We start from the raw sequence: 16,533 nt of genomic DNA on the forward strand, positions 1-16,533 counted from the left end.
GAGACATATGCATTGTATTTGTTACTCCAACAGATGGTGCCTCACAAACATTTACTGTAATAAAATGTATTGCATTAGCAATTCTAACAGAGGGCACATCAAATATTAACACTGCTTTAACGAATGCTACACCAAATGGCATATAATATAGACATATAGCATTCCAACAGGTGGTGCATCATAGACATAGCAATGAATTGCATTGCATTTATCATTCCAACAGAAGGCACACCACAAACATTAACGCTGCTTTTACAAATGCCATACTAAATGGCATATATGGTAATAAGAGACATATGCAGTGCACTTATCATTCCAACAGATGGTGCATTATAAACATTTATAGTAATAAAATGTATTGCATTAGCAATTTTAACAGATGGTGCATTAAAAACATTAACACTGCTTTTACAAATCCCACACCAATGGCATATTACAGAGACATATGCATTGCAGTTGTCATTCCAACAGATGGTGCATCACAAATACTGCCTGTATTATTATTAATATTAGCATTAATAATTTCTCTGTCATAAAACATAGCAGTTATTTATGTGGTTTATAGGATAAGTCGATTTGAAGGATGGATGGTTATGCTATACTGTATAAAAAATACTGTATATATGGATAGGTATAGTGGCCTGCAGGGGGCGTCTGAGAGTCCAAAACCCCAGACACAACTACAAATTCAACTGTCCCAGGTTCAAATAAAATTGTTTTTCACCAACTACCTTTGTCAAAGGCTCTTCACAATCACATTTCTCTTCTTTTATTTTCTTTTCTCCTTTTTTCGTCTACTCCTGCCCAGGTAAATGTTCTCCTTCCCCTCTCCTGACTCTCCCTGCCCCCCTTTGCCAGTGCCAGGACATTGTCTGAAGGTTGTACTTCTAGATGAGGTAGAAGCCTCTCAAAGTAGAGACATTCCTTCCCTGCAGTCCCCCCAAGAAGCACCATATGACTAAGCTGGGTTGTCCAATGGGACTACATGTCCCAGCATTCCCTGCAAATGTGTGCATGGATGCACTGTACCAGGAGCACTGCCACCTAGAGTATTGGGGGAGTACATATTCTTGAAAGGCTGTGTCCTGTGGTCCTTCCATTATACTGGCCTCCCAGCTCTGGAATGGTCTTCTGCCCAAACCTGTTGGGATGGCACTCCATCCATGTTGGCATGCCATGCCAGCCTCCTTGCTGAGATAGGAAGCAGGGTTCATACTGGGTGGGATGCCAGGAGCTTCACATGAAAAGAGTCTGAATTGAGATTTGATACCCCGCAGACCTGAGGGCCCGAGGAGGAGCAGAGGACCCCTTTAGCATCTTCATATACGTAGGTGCTGACCAGTTGACCACTCTGTAGACACGCATCAGGGATTTAAACTTAACATGCACTGTGTGACCAGGTGCAGTATCCACAAAAAGGAATGAATACCTGGGGTGCCAACTGGGTTTCCCTGCTTAATGATTTCAAGTCCCACAAAAGTAAACTCCCTTGGATTTACTAGCCCACCAAATATCTGGGCAAAATAAAGTAAATAAACCAGCTGGTTAGCCCATAAGGATTAGTCTGTTTCTCAGGAGCTCCATCCAGCGGGCACCTCTCGCCCGAGCTTTCATGGAGTGTGAACTAAAAGGGGCGGAGTCAGTTGTTGCCCCCATTGGGCGGATTCACGGCACTGTGGAGAGAGAGAAGGAGATGACAACGTTAGCAATGGCGCCCCCTACTGTGCCGGAGTGTTATGACATTCCTCACCAGAGCCTGTGAGGAGACCCTCCAATGCACCCTGTGTGACAGCTGCCATAGGGTGCCAGTGTGCTGATCTGAACACCAGACGTGCCACTGAGTGTTGAGTCATCTACAGCGGCTTGGTGGCACAAAGGGTTGCAGTGGTCCAGAGGTGAGATGACTGAAGGCTGGACCGAGGGTTGTGCTGCATACGCCATCAGATGGGGTCTTATCTTGTGCAGATGGAGAGACCACAGCAACGTTGACCCTGAAGGACAAGCTGCTCAACACCCCAGGGGCTCATTTAGACGGCACACAAGTCTTCAGAACGTAGGAGGAGGACCCCAAAGAAATTGCCCCAGCTGTACACGGGCCACAGCCTGACCGCTTGTCTCCAAGTGACCGTTCTGTAATTCGAGACGTAAACACAAAGTCACTCGAGAGGGGCGCGACGCCCGAAACTGTGAATCAGATAAGCTGCCCGCCCAGCACTGGTTAAACAAGTGAAGCCGCATACTTAGCAGCTCACAATGCCGGATTACCCGGTGATCCACGGCGGCTTCACTTTCTTGGAGGTGACAGCGAGCTCATCCTTCCCGTCTGCTCTGCTTTTGTTTTATTACTTTGTTTTCAATCGGCTGCCAAACTCGCCTCTCGTGTCCTCAAAGTGTAACTGCACTATTTTGCCTCCATGCCCGCCGTACTTTGCCATCCGCAGTTCTGGCTCCTCTTTCTTCTCTCTAGGTTTCTATGGACAGGCCTGGCACTGTCGATGCCACTCAAAGCAAATGGGGTGGTGGGTGCGTCCTTTACAACTTAGCCTGGGGCAGCAAAAAAACTCTGGAGCTGACCCCAACCATCACATGTCACACCGGAGGTTTGCAGCAGCAGTTTCAGAACAGAAGTTAACATTAGGGGCCGCAGTGGATGGCGTGTGGTACAAACAGCTAAGATCAGGGGGGTTAGGTGCTTGTATTAGGGGTTAGTGGGGTTAGCGAGTCACTCAGTTTGATTGGTGCCAACCTATGCTGGTCCAGGCATTGTGACCAGGTGTAGTAGTGACAGGTCACAACGGCGCAGAATAGCTGGCACACCACCTGGGCCATCCCGTTTAATAAAATCCTCTAACTTAAATAAACAGCAATCAGGGGGCAAAACAAAAAGAAACTCCACTGGCTCATACTGCCGTCACAAAATAATATAGGGTCCTTCATGGGAGCTCCGTCGGGTGGTCTGCTCAGCTTGATAAACAGACCCCTCTGACTGGGCAGCCGGGCTTCTTATAGCATGCGAGACAGAAGGGGCGGGGCTAAGTGTCCTCATTGGGCAGTTTCTCTCTTCGAGAAAAGAAGAACAAAGCGTTAGCGACAGCGCAACCCCCACCCCCCATCAACGGGATACCACATACCTAAAGGGAGCCTCGGACACGCATGCGTGACAACACGCAGTGACGTCACCTCCACCGCTTAGCTGCTGGCATAGACCTGCGGTGACGTATGGTGCTGAAACTCTGCAGGTGGGCGCATCTCAGCTCTGGCTGCTCGAGGCTGCCACCTGCTGGCGCCTTCTCCACTCTTCCTTTCAGCATCGAGGGGCTTTTCTACCACTGATCTTTCACAGTCCCACTTTGAGCTCCCCATCCTCTGACGTTTCCCTATGCGGTGGTCTTCACAGCAATTACAACAATTACATACAAAATCCACATAACAAAAAAAAAAAACTCCAGCATTCCTTCTCCACATCCAAGCAGCTTGAAACGTGTGATTTAATGCACGGCCAGGAGGTGAGTTGTTATTGTGACCTTCATGCCAAAGGCTGCCAGTGCGCTACGGCTCTGCCACCATAGTGCCTTTCTGCAGCCGGCTTTACGATTTTTAAAACTAGGCTTTAAAAATATTTGATAAATACATAGGTGAATATGAAAGGCACTATATAATAGATAGATAGATAGATAGATAGATAGATAGATAGATAGATAGATAGATAGATAGATAGAGAGATAGATAGAGAGATAGATAAAGAAAGGCACTATATAATAGATAGGAATAGCACTCTTTGAATTATACAGATGTAGAGATACACAGGAAAGGCGCTATCTAATACATAAAGCGAATGTGTGTGTTTGTGTGTTTGTTCTTTATACAATTCCACGCCATCGGTCCAATCTCAATAACATTTTGCAAACTTATCCCTCTTTGTCAGGAGGAGACCCTACACTACTTTGAAAGCCAGAATTTTGCCAAGGGGGGTACTTTTGAATTGTTTTGGGTTTTTTTTTCCTGCAGTTTGAACGACAGTGCCACCTAGTGTCTCACAGAAAGTAAAACACCTGAGCTGACAGAAGGACAAAAAGGAACCGAACTTGAAATGACTTGCCGGGGTAAGGCCGGGGGCTGCTGCTAGTATATTATGGAGACAAATCGGCAAGAATAGCAGCATATTAATTATATAGACAGACAGAAGAGGTACTATTTAACAGATAGATAGGAAAGACATTATATAATAGATAGGAATAGAACTCTATAAAATGACATAGATCAATAAATAAATAAATAATTAAGAGAGGCACTATACATTATATAGAAAAATTAAAAAGAACAGTCATATATTAATTAGATAGACAGGCAGGAGAACTATTGTTTAAAAGATAGATAAGAAAGGCATTATATAATAGATAGGAATTGAAGGAGGAGACGAAAGGAAATAGGAATAGCACATTATAAATTACATAGATCAATAAATTAATATGAAAGGCACTATATAATAGAATTACACTCTGTAGATTAAATAGGTCAATAAATGAATAGGAAAGGTACTATATACATTATATAGACAAGTAGGCAAGAATAGCAGATTAGATATTAAAGATAGATACACAATATGAAAGTCACTATAAAACAGAAAATATGAAAGCGCTGAAGATAGATAGAAAAAGCAATATATAAATGATAGTTACTATATGAACGGCACTACAAAATTAATATCACAACCCAAATGGTTGTTTGTGAACGATGTAGTACGTGCTATTATTAGTAGATGAATAGAGCAAAATTATTAGCCTGTATTTTATGTGATATAAATACAAACAAACATCGGCATTTGGATGGATTACGCTTTTTTATTCGATGTGTCTGCTGATTGGCGGCAGAGCTTTGCACTTTGGGAATAAAAGCAGGAATCTGCTGTTTCGCGATGGTCTTCGCCGCCTTTCCCGACATGCTGTGTTCTTCCCAGGCCAGAGTTCAATGTTTGAGTCTTTTGGCGACCTCTGCTGGCCATTGTTGTGTATGCAGTATTAATGAATGTTCTGCCTTTACCTCTTAACAAAAAAAATGTAAGTGTTAATCAAGCATGATGTTGTTATCTTTACTTTAAGCATTATTATTGGACTAAAACGAGTGGTTTACATTAAGAGCAAGACAATAGCGTTTATTGGGCTGTTTAGTTAGCTCAATGTAATGTAGGTGTGCATTAGGCTTATAAATGCGTGTTATAACTTTTTGAACAGCTTCTTTTTATTTGGCACACAGCATATACTCAACTTTATGTTTCATTGTTAAAGTCTGTCGGTTTAAAGGCACACGGCCCTGTGGCTCGGGGGTATGGGATACCAGACCAGCCGCTGCGGGTTATTTGGTCTTCGTAAAACCTCGGTTCGCATTGGCGGCAATAAGTCAGACTCATTTCTTCAATCATTTGTTTAATCTCAACTGCACAGCAATGTCACCTTTCTCCATAAGTGACAACTTTTTTTTCCAGAGATTCCACTTGAATGTGCTTTGATTTCTGTAATCCAGATAAATGGAATCCTATATGCCAGATAAAGACGTATAACAAAATCCAATTGAAACTGCATGTTTTGCATATAAAACATTAAATGGCAAAGGTCCGGCTTACTTGTCTGAACTTATCATGACTTACAAACCAGAGTGCACATTTGTGAATTTCCTCTTGGGCTTAATAAAGTATCTATCTATCTATCTATCTATCTATCTATCTATCTATCTATCTATCTATCTATCTATCTATCTATCTATCTATCTATCTATCTATCTATCTATCTATCTATCTGTCTGTCTGTCTAAGATCTGAAGATGCCGGTCTGCTTATGATTCCAAGGTTTAATAAAATAACAGTGGGAGGTCGAGCTTTTAGTTACAGGACCCCCTAAACTGTGGACTGGTCGGCCTGCTACTATAAGAGATGCCCCTTCGGTCTCAGCTTTTAAGACTCGCTACTTCAGTTTAGCACACCCTGACTAGAGCTGCTGATTAACTGTACAGACTGCATCTCTGTTGTTAGTCATTAGCACTAAAACAGAAGTAATATGATAGTTAGAATTTGTTACTGACGCTCACCTATTCTGTTTTTCTTCTCGGTACTCAAATGTGCCACTTGGTGCCACAGCCCACATGCCAAGTTGTTTTTGCCTGCCTAAGGTAAAGTCACCCCTGATGGAGGATCGCAGGAATTGTAGGGTAGAGGGGTCCTTTCATTGGATTGGCTGGCCCAGCACTGTTTCAGCCATGGAATGGCCAATGGGGCAGGCAGCTTGATGAACGAGGTCTCCAGGACTCTAAACAAATCCAAATCATATTATGGGATATCATCTACTGTTAAATTCTGCTCCGTACTTGAAAAATGTTTATTTTTATACTGTATTGAGGATTTGTTCATCCATCCATCCATTTTCCAACCCGTTGAATCCAAACACAGAGTCACGGGGGTCTGCTGGAGCCAATCCCAGCCAACACAGGGCACAAGGCAGGAACCAATCCTGGGCAGGGTGCAAACCCAGCGCAGGACGAGGATTTGTTCTGTTCTGTTCTGTGTATTGTATTGTATTGATCTCCTTACTTTTGACACCCCCTGCACGTCCAGCCTACCTGGAAAGGGGTCTCTGTTTGAACTGCCTTTTCTTAAGGTTTCTTCCATTTTTGTTTTCCCTACTGTTTTTTTTGGGAGTTTTTCTTTGTCTTTTTAGAGAGTCAAGACTGGGGGGCTGTCAAGAAGCCCATTGCGACACTCCTTGTGTGATTTTGGGCTATACAAAAATAAATGGTATTGTATTGTATTGTAAGGACTAGAAGTGGAGCTGGAGCTCATATGACTTTTTTGATAAACTGTTTATTCACATTTATATAAGTACAAATCTACAAACACGATAATAAAAACTAACCAACAAGTGGACTTCGATTGCGGCTCGTGCAACTTACCTTATATTACGTTCGTTACGGTAACCATCACATGTCTCACGAGTCTTGGAGTCCTTTTTCCGGGTGAAAGTGCATTCTCTCTCTCTTCCGGTCTCCGTTGTTGAGGAGGTAGGTTGAAGACTGTGCGTCTCTTCGCGAATGAATTTTATCCAAAGCAATCCTTTCTTGCAAAACACGTATTCTCTATTTTTATGAAGTTATAACACTGCATAAATTTCTCTTCCAGCTTCCTGCATTGCGGGATGAGGGCCAAGGTAAGAGATTTTTAATTTTTTTGTGTAAATTAAGCCTCGGCCACACGCGGCACCGACAGAAAATTAGAAAATGGCTTTACAAAGCGTTATATAATCGTGATTCCTCTTTGTAATTCCATTTAGATTAGTTTAAGTATTGGCAAGCATGTTTTTGATTTTTATCGCCTTTTGTCCTGAGTCTAAACTACTGTATTTTCTTTTATTTTCAGTGGCGAAAGAAGCGCATGCGCAGGTATGTTGACTCAAATGGTTTCTTTCATTTTTGCATTACTGTAACATAAACGTTTTAAGTCACACAGCGATTTTTATATCAGGGTTTTGTTCAGTGTATAGACACAAAAAAGAATTGCTATAAAATACTTAAAATGACTTGAGCGCAAAACTACAGGACTGGACATTTGTCGAAACATCTGCGTTTTAATGCCGTCAATCGTAATGATTCTCAAAACAATGCAGTAAAGTGGCGGTTCATAGACTTAAAATGATTATTTTTTTTCTCGCCAGTAATTGAATTCGTTAATTTTTTTGTTTATTCTGATATAAAAAAAAAAATTGTAAGCTGCTTTTAAAACAAGTGAGCAGCACGTGGGTATTCTGATGGCATCTTAAGCGGCATCCGTCAGAGTGAATTCCGAAACGGTGGGTTGGTGTCTGCCTCTCTAAATCTGGCAAAATGGGTACAGTTTTCTTTATTTTTGGTGCTTGCTGAGAAAAATTACGTTGACCATTTGACCGCGGTGCTTATTCTTAGCAAATTAATAGTGGCAGTTGACCCTTTTAAGCGAGGCGCCGTTTTATTTCTCCAGTGCTGACAAGTATGTATTTTAAGCCCCCCTTTTAATATCAATGTTCATACACTTGCAATTTCTCAGTCAAGTCGTAAAGATATTTGGTCCACTTCCACCGTGAGAACCATGAATTGGGCGTCTGTCAACTGGAGTGAGAAACCAACTGGGGCAAAGTTACTTGGCCTGCTAGCATCATAGAGGGGGTTTGCAATGATGTGCTTATTGTGTGGCCCCATTATCATAATGTACGATTAGTACAATTGTGAGGAGAACGTGCCATTTAGCCCAAAGAGCACCTAGGCTGGGGGTGTCAGACTGTTTCTTGGGGGGGCTGCTGTGTCTGCAGGTCTTCGTTCTGCCCACTTTCCTCCAATAGCAGCCAAATATTATTAATGTTGATTGAACATTCTGCGTGTCCTTGGTTTTAATTGATTTGCATTTTAATTGCTTATTTCTTGACCCAGCAGCCAAACTATGAAAGGTAAAGTGAACCGACAGATGACCAGATCAGTTAGATTTCATTTGTACTTGTTTTTCATATAACTGTCTCAATAAGATATCTGAAAATAAAATGGTGAATGTGTAATTTTTTTTGTGGTATTTTGGTGAAGAAAATCAGTTTTAGAAATGAAAGGTGTTGCAGAATTAGGACACTAAAATGACAAAATTAAAAAAATCCATGTTAAAGGAATACTCCGCCCAAAATGATTGTTACTTTGTTACCATGTAGTTTGTAGTGATGGTCAAGAAAAGGAGCCCTTGGCTCTGAGTCTAGGATTCTGCGCCAGCAATTGGAAGCTTTTTCGTTTCGAATCTCATAAATGCCAGAAGTGACTCGACTTCGTCCTGGGTATGACATTAACCTGCATGCAGGTCCTCTGACTTGCAAGGAAACCTCATGGGTTGGTGGTAGGATTAGCACTCCAGCCACTGTAAACCAGCCTTACTGTATTTCATTCAAACTGCGCTCGGGTCCTAATTTGGGATCCTGAGATGTTTCCGTGCAGTCTCGCAACCCATGTGTCTCTCTCGCGCTCTTAGTGGAGACCTTGTTGAAAATTTATACTCCATCGGAACTGTGTGCTGACCAGTTCTGGACAATGGGGGCGAAACAAAATGTCAGTGAAGAGAAGAAAAAAATCCTAGTGTTACATAATCCACATCTGTTATCCATTCATATGGTCAAAATGGCTTGTTTGCTTAAATATTGACTCTTGAAAGCTCAGCATTGGAAAGATTCCTTCATTCCCACAGTGCAGAGCATTTGAAGATCCGCTTCTGTCCCTCGTTCGTTGGTCCAAGAATCTGCTCTGGTCTTTCCTGCTGACATTCAATGCCGAGTTTTCAGGAGGGAATTTTACAGTATTTAAGCAAACTGTGCACACCTGCAACTGGACAAAGGATGTGGATTTTGAGTTTTTTTCCCCCAACATTTGTCATTGTCCCTAACAGATCAATGCAGGATTCCATTAAGTTTAAATCTTCAATGTGATTTTTCCCTTGAAAACATGAGATGAGATTAACAAGTTTTTCCTGGCTATCACTACAAAGTACATGGTGCACATAATAAAAAATATCATGTTTAGGACATTATTCCTTTAACAGCTAGATTAGATTGGTTAGTAAAAATGGAGTAAGATAATCATCCATTGGCTTGCTTTGTATCTTTGGTTACCAGTAAGGGAAAGTTAACTTATTGTTAAGGCATAAGATAAGCAGTAAGTGGTTACTATTTAAATTGGCTGTAACAAAAGCCTGCTACTGTGACCCTTCGGGATCGGTGATCGATACCCCGACCTAGATTGTCCAAAATGGCATCAAATCGAGACTTGAAATCCCCTAAAGACCCACAGTCCACCAAATTGTTTGGTCACTTATTCCATGTCTGTTTTTCTTTGCGTGAAGAAAACAACACTTTTGTAAAATCTTCCCTTAGTTGCCAGCAGTGTTCGCGTGTTCTTGCTGCAGGATTTATTTTAAATTAACAGCCTGGGTCTACTGCACTAATGCCTTTTGGTCATTTTAAACACTTCAGTCGGGTCAATTTGCTGTTAATTGAAACCAAAAAGGTTCAACTCCAATATTCTCTCGTAAGTCGTACCTCATAGTCCCATGATTGCCCCAGTTGCTGTCCTCTAGATTCAGGGCTCAAACTCCAGTCCTGGATGACCACCATGGCTGCAGGTTTTCATTCTAACCTTCTTAATGAGTGACTTGAATTAACTTTTCTTGAACTCCTTTTAATTGACTTGCTCTTGAAGACTCAAGCCTTTTAATTTTTTTTCCTTAATTAGCAGCAAAACAACTGGTGTCCATCAAACAATATCTGAAAATAAAGGTGAAGGTCTCGGGAATGTCCCTCTGCTCAGGTCTACAAAACCTTTTATCGGTGCTAGAAAAGAGAACATTTTTTTCGTAAATGTCTGCTAATGTGCCATGAGAGCAGCAAGAAGCCACAGAATTAAAAGAACGGGTTTAATTAACAAGAATCAGCACCTCATTAAGCAGCTGGTTGGAGTTTGAGGCCCTGACTTGGTTGGTCTTCTCTTGGCTCCCTTACTTCACATTTCATTTCTCTTTGGGTGCCATTTAAGGAAAGAAATGAAGAAATTCAGGGGGGACCATAACTTGAAAGAGAAGTGAATTAAAATGAATTCACAAGAAGTTAATTAGCCCAAACGGGGCACTCATTGAATAAAGGGTTAGAATGAAAACCTGCATTTTCTCAGGACTGGAGTTGGTGACCCCTGGACTTTAGCACTGCCTTGACTTTTTTATTTTTTTAAAACTGTACACAGGACTCCAGATAAAGCCTCGCTAGTGGGTTACATTACAACTTAAGTGTTCTCTCCTTTGATTAGGTGCTTCACAGGGTGCAGTCTTTCCAGATAGTTCTGGTTAATTGTGGTCAGTATTTTCTTTTAGCACCCGTATAGTCCGTTCTTAGTTAAGCCGTGGTGAGCACTCTTTGCACATTTAAGCCCACTTATAATTTCAGATGCATTGACATTCACCAGTCAGTGGTAAAACCTAAAGTTAGATTTCGTGCCTGATTTAATACTGTCATGTGGAGTTACTTTGGGGAAGCAGTGCTAACGCTTTGCCACTTAGTATTCATTATTGGTTTATAGTGTGCGTATTGCTTTAGATTATTCTCTCATGTCCCAGAGCAGTTCAGTACTTTTTGCCAAACACACTTAAATCCGTTTCAGATTGATGGTACAGAGCATATCTTAGGCTGGCTCTCTCCAGCCTGCCAGCATATTTCAGGATTCACTCCCACACACGTGAGGATGATTACATTGCCAGTCTACAATATGGACACCCCTAGAAGTTACATGTTTTTAAAAGGTTGTTGTACCGTGTTAGCCATTATGAATGTAGAAAGTTGCAATGACGCCTTTTATTGGCTAACTAAAAAGATTACACTATGCAAGCTTTCGAGGCAACTCGGGCCCCTTCTTCAGGTGAGATGTAATCAAAACTTGCATATTGTAATCTTTTTAGTTAGCCAATAAAAGGTGTCATTTTGCTTGGCTTTTCTTTGTTTTTAAAAGAAATTGATACTTTTGAGAAACAAACACCAGACTCTGATGTCTGATCTTGTTAGGTTCAGTTTACCCTCCTCTCCCAAGACAAATAGGCGTCTTTGTATGAAATCTTCAGTTAATAATAATAATGCATTTTATTTAATAGGCGCCTTTCTTATCACTCAGGGTCACCTTACAATAGAGTTAAACAACAATTTAAAATTGTGCTATTTAATAAAATAAAAACAAGAAAATGATAAATCACAAAGCAATAATTGGTGAACAAACAAATATGGCAGGCAGTAACAGTGTAGAATTCACAAAAAAAAAAACTCCAGACGGCTGGAGAGAAAAATAAAATCTGTAGGGATTCCAGACCATGAGACTGCCCAGTCCCCTCTGGACATTCTACCTAACATAAATGAAACAGTCCTCTTTGGATTTAGGGTTCTCACGGAAGGGCTTGATGATGATGATGGTCACGTAGACTTCTGCCTTTTAATCCATCCATCATTGTTGGAGCATCATGAAGCTTTGAGTAGGTGGTGGTGGACCACCACAAAGAAACCGGAAAAAGAAACAGAAGAGAGAGTAGGGGTCTGTACGGATTTTAGAGCCACCATGAATAGTTATTATGAGGAATTGAACATACAGAGTATCAGGATTAAGTTAAATTGAAGTTATAAAAAGGCCATGTTACAGTAACGTGTTTTCAGCAGTGTTTTAACTGCTCCACTGTATCAGCCTGGTGAATTCTTATTGGCAGGCTATTCCAGATTTTAGGTGCATAGCAGCAGAAGGTCGCCCGCCTCACCACTTCTTTTAAGTTTTGTTTTTGGAATTCTAAGGAGACACTCATTTGAGGATCTGAGGTTACGATTTGGAATATAAGGTGTCAGACATTCCGATATATAAGATGGAGCAGATTATTTAGGGCTTTATAAACCATAAGCAGAATTTTAAAGTCAATCCTGAATGACACAGGTAACCAGTGTAGTGACATTAAAACTGGAGTGATGTGTTCGGATTTTCTTTTCTTAATTAGGATTCTAGTAGCTCCATTCTGCACTCATTGCAAACGATTTCTCTTTTTTGGGTGGTCCTGAGAGGAGTGCGTCACAGTAATCTAATTGACTGAAAACAAACACGTGAACTAATTTCTCAGCATCTTTCAGTGATATAAGAGGTCTAACTTATGTTTCTTAAGTGAAAAAATGCTGTCCTAGTGATCTGATTAATATGCGATTTAAAATTCAGATTACAGTCAATGGTTACCCCTAAGCTTTTTACCTCCGTCTTGACTTTTAATCCTAATGCATGAAGTTTATTTGTAATATATTTTTGATAGCCTCAGGCAGGCTGTAACGGTAGGTACATTACAGTAATCCAGTCCAATTTTTAACCTCAAGTGCCCCAGTTTCAGTTTGAGATTCGTTCTGCAGACTGTTTTACAGTGGACTTGCCTACCTCTTGATTGTGTCCGCCGTGGAGTTTTGAGCGTCTCAACTGCTAACAATTTACCTCTGTGGACCAGTAGATTCCCAGCCTGCATTTTGTGGACTGGCAGTATGGAATGGTGATACATGATCGTGCGTGAATCTTTTCAGTCAGATGATCAGGAAACCAATCAAGTTGACCAAAGGCAAAATTGCGAGTTAATTTCTTGGCATCTTGCAGTGTTGTAAGAGGTCTCGCTGATGCTCAACACGGGCAAAACAAAAATGAAATTCTCTGTCTGAATCCTGTCCTTTTGCCAATAACCCCATTAGTGCAGAATCATCGGAGAGTTTGTGTCGTGACCTTGCTGCTGTTGTATGGGTTGAAGAGAAATGAGAGCGGCCCATGCCTCGCGTTTTATCACACCGTCCTAAAGTCTCCCGGACTGTGGCCTGCTGGTCAGTCTGTTTATCCAGCACGTTGTCTGGGCTCCTCTCCCTACATATCTTTTGACTTTGTTGCTTAACAAGAATTTTATTACTTGCACATTGAGAGAGGAGCTGCATGCTTTAGTTGAACAGGAGGGCCATTTCATGGTGGGTTTGGTCTCATTTGAAGCAGTTGGCGTGAAAGACCCTGCAGCCGCTCATGTGTGACGTGAATATTTAGTATTGTAGGTCAAAGTCAAAGCGAACTTTGTCATCTCAACCATATACAAGTATACAGACAAACGAAATCGTGACGCCCAGGGTCCACAGTGTAACATGACGTGCAAGTAAAAGTGTAATTAAAATTAAAATACAAACAAGACATTGTGCAAAGGAAGACATTGAGGTGAACCTGTAGACCTGTGCCATTGGAGTTTGCGTGAACAAATGATTTGACTTTTTATATTTTATGTGAATGTTTTTATAGACTTCATAATTTTTACACGATTTGCTGTTGAATTTAGGTTTAATATGTTGTTTTCTTTTCAATTCATTTAGACTGAAGCGTAAAAGGAGAAAGATGAGGCAGAGGTCTAAGTAAATCCATGCCATTCAAACCTGTTGGCAGGACCTGATTTAAACTCTGAATTCAGAAGCTTCTGGAACTCTGACCCTTTGATTTCACCCCTTAAAAAAAAAAAATGTTCAGTCTTTGGTCTTTTCATTTGATATGCCACAATAAAAATGTATCCTCCAAACTCTGAAGAAGGGGAAAAGTCCTTTTTGTGCCCTCTTTTGTTAGTCGCTCTTTCTGTTGTGGTGAAACTCCTGATTCAAATGTCTGTGGTAAAATTCTGTTTGTAGTGATGTTGTCTCTAAACTAATCTGTAATCCTGCACAGCTGCCATTTCTTAAGCAGTTGCATACAAAGACATGTCAAGGAAGGCGAAAGATTTTAGGCTTTTATTTTCTATTGGAGTGCCAAATTTTATAAAATGTCTTGGACTGGCTATGCAATTTAAAATGTAATGGAGAAAAAGTAACTTCTAGAACACAAGTTTGTGAAGAAATGACTTCAATTTCAAAGGTTCCACATTTCATTGAAGAGTATGAAAGTTCTGTGCGAAGAAGTGAAATGCAGCGAGCGATGGGAATGGTGGGTGTTTAGGGTTATATGTGCGTGTGCGTGCGTTCGAGCTACCGTGGCTGTTCGTCGGTCTGTCCAGGATTTTAAATCGCCTGTAGCTCGCAAACCGTTTTACCTATTGACTTGAAATTTGGTGCACATATACTACGTGACGTCTACAGTCCACTTTTGGGTGATATTTTTATTGTAGAATCAACTCTCGACAGCCCGCAGCAGGGCGGCCGTGGTGCGCATGCGTTTGGGCGCCGTTCTCATTCCCTACCACCTTCGCGAATCATTCCTGAGGCAGATTGTGAATTTCCCCTTGGGATTAATAAAGTAGATTGGAGACAAGTGAAAAATTAAAAAGTAATTAATTGCAATACAAACACTAACTTAAGTGTTAACGTGAAAAGATGCTGACGAAGGAAGAGAAGAAGCGGGTCGCTAGGGCGGAGAAGAGAAGAAGCTGCTCAGGAAGCAGCAAGCGCATCAACCTCTGAACACACGAATGAGAAAGGGGAGGCAAACAAGGAATGGCCGAGTCGTGTATTCACAGCATGTTATCGTGCATTACAACGTTACTGGTGAGAGAGACGTATATCGATCTATCTCATATATATATATATATATATATATATATATATCTCTATCTCTAGAGATATAGAGGTAAATAGGTGGGTGTGGTATATAAAATAAATCCACAGTGTTGCTTTCTCTGTTGGTAGGTAAAGTACTTCAGATTTTTGAGTATAACAGCAAAAGGTCACCTCGCCACTTTTATACTCTTGGAATAAGCGGACCACCACTACAAGATCAAACGGGGATACAACCTGGAGTGTAGGGAGATGTGTGCTCCAAAACAGAGAGAGCAAAATTTAAGGCTCAAGTATTTTAAAATGAATTTAAAAGGACACGAGTAGCCGATATAACCATGCTGAAGGTGGTGTGATGTGCTCGGGTTTTCAGTTTAAGATTCCTGCCGCTGCATTCTGAAATTTAACAGCAATTAATGGCCATCTTGGGTACAACAGCTAGGAGTGCATTCCATTAATCAAACCGACTTAAAACTCTGAATTTGTCTTGCTTTGTTCTAGGTGGTGTATTGTTTGAAGTATTCTTTAACCAGATTACCAGGACCGCATGTTTCCCCATTTGAAGTCCAAGTCCAACTCCGTGATACACTCGGTTCCTCCTCCTTGATTTTATTGCTAATGGGGTCCAATTTATTTCCATTTTCACCAACAACTAAACCTTGGGTGGGTGGGTGATTTTTAATTTGCGCAAATTGACACTTTACTGTCTGACAGAACAGGTGACAATATGCCAGTTTTTGGGGCCGCCCTTAAAGGAACTTGCCTGACGTCGTGGCCTAACCTGCCCTGAGAGTTTGCATTTTGTCGTCTGTTCTGTTCAAGGTGTCATTTTACTCGACTTTTTTTTTCTTTTCATCCATTATGGCTAAAAGGCTAAAACACCCTTCTACATTTTGCTTGAGCTAATTACTACTACAAAGCAGACATTTGGTGTGAGAGAGAGTCCTGAGTGCAGGGCAGTCGTGTGCTGAACGGCGAGTACCGGTGCCGTGGCAGCTCGCTTTGTGTTTCAAGGTAATCGGAGCTAATGGGAGTATGGAGACTGAAAAGGACGGCGGGCTCAGACAAGGTCCTTGTGGCAGGCCATATTCACAATCGTGGACCTCCGAACTAATATCACCACACGTAGCAGAAGCTTCTACCTCTTGAACAGGACTGAAACCAATTAAAGCCCCTGCCAGTTAAACCCGCCTCTTGTCTAAGGTGGTCTACGGTTTCACACGCTGCACTCGGGTCTCGGAGCACAAGCCCAGATCTGTGGCAGATGTCCACGTTAACAAGCAGATCATTGCTGTTTTCTGTACTAGGATTTGGTGTTCAAGTCATTTACTGGATAGCGCTTTTGGAATCTTGCATAAGGATTAGAGATGTTTCAGAACATTAAAGACATGTGCTAAATGGCCATCAGTACACCAGTGGACATGCGACGTGCCTC

At 41.4% G+C, this 16,533-nt stretch overlaps 1 long non-coding RNA gene across 1 annotated transcript; it reads left to right on the forward strand.

The window, feature by feature from the left end:
• The first annotated feature begins 6,991 nt into the window (after positions 1-6,991).
• Positions 6,992-14,155, forward strand: LOC120530745. Its single transcript, XR_005634012.1, has 4 exons — positions 6,992-7,047; positions 7,166-7,193; positions 7,403-7,425; positions 13,935-14,155. It is a non-coding gene; the product is annotated as an uncharacterized LOC120530745 (long non-coding RNA).
• Positions 14,156-16,533: the final 2,378 nt, after the last annotated feature.

This window comes from Polypterus senegalus, chromosome 6 (genome assembly GCF_016835505.1).
Source record: "Polypterus senegalus isolate Bchr_013 chromosome 6, ASM1683550v1, whole genome shotgun sequence".
NCBI lineage: Eukaryota > Metazoa > Chordata > Cladistia > Polypteriformes > Polypteridae > Polypterus > Polypterus senegalus.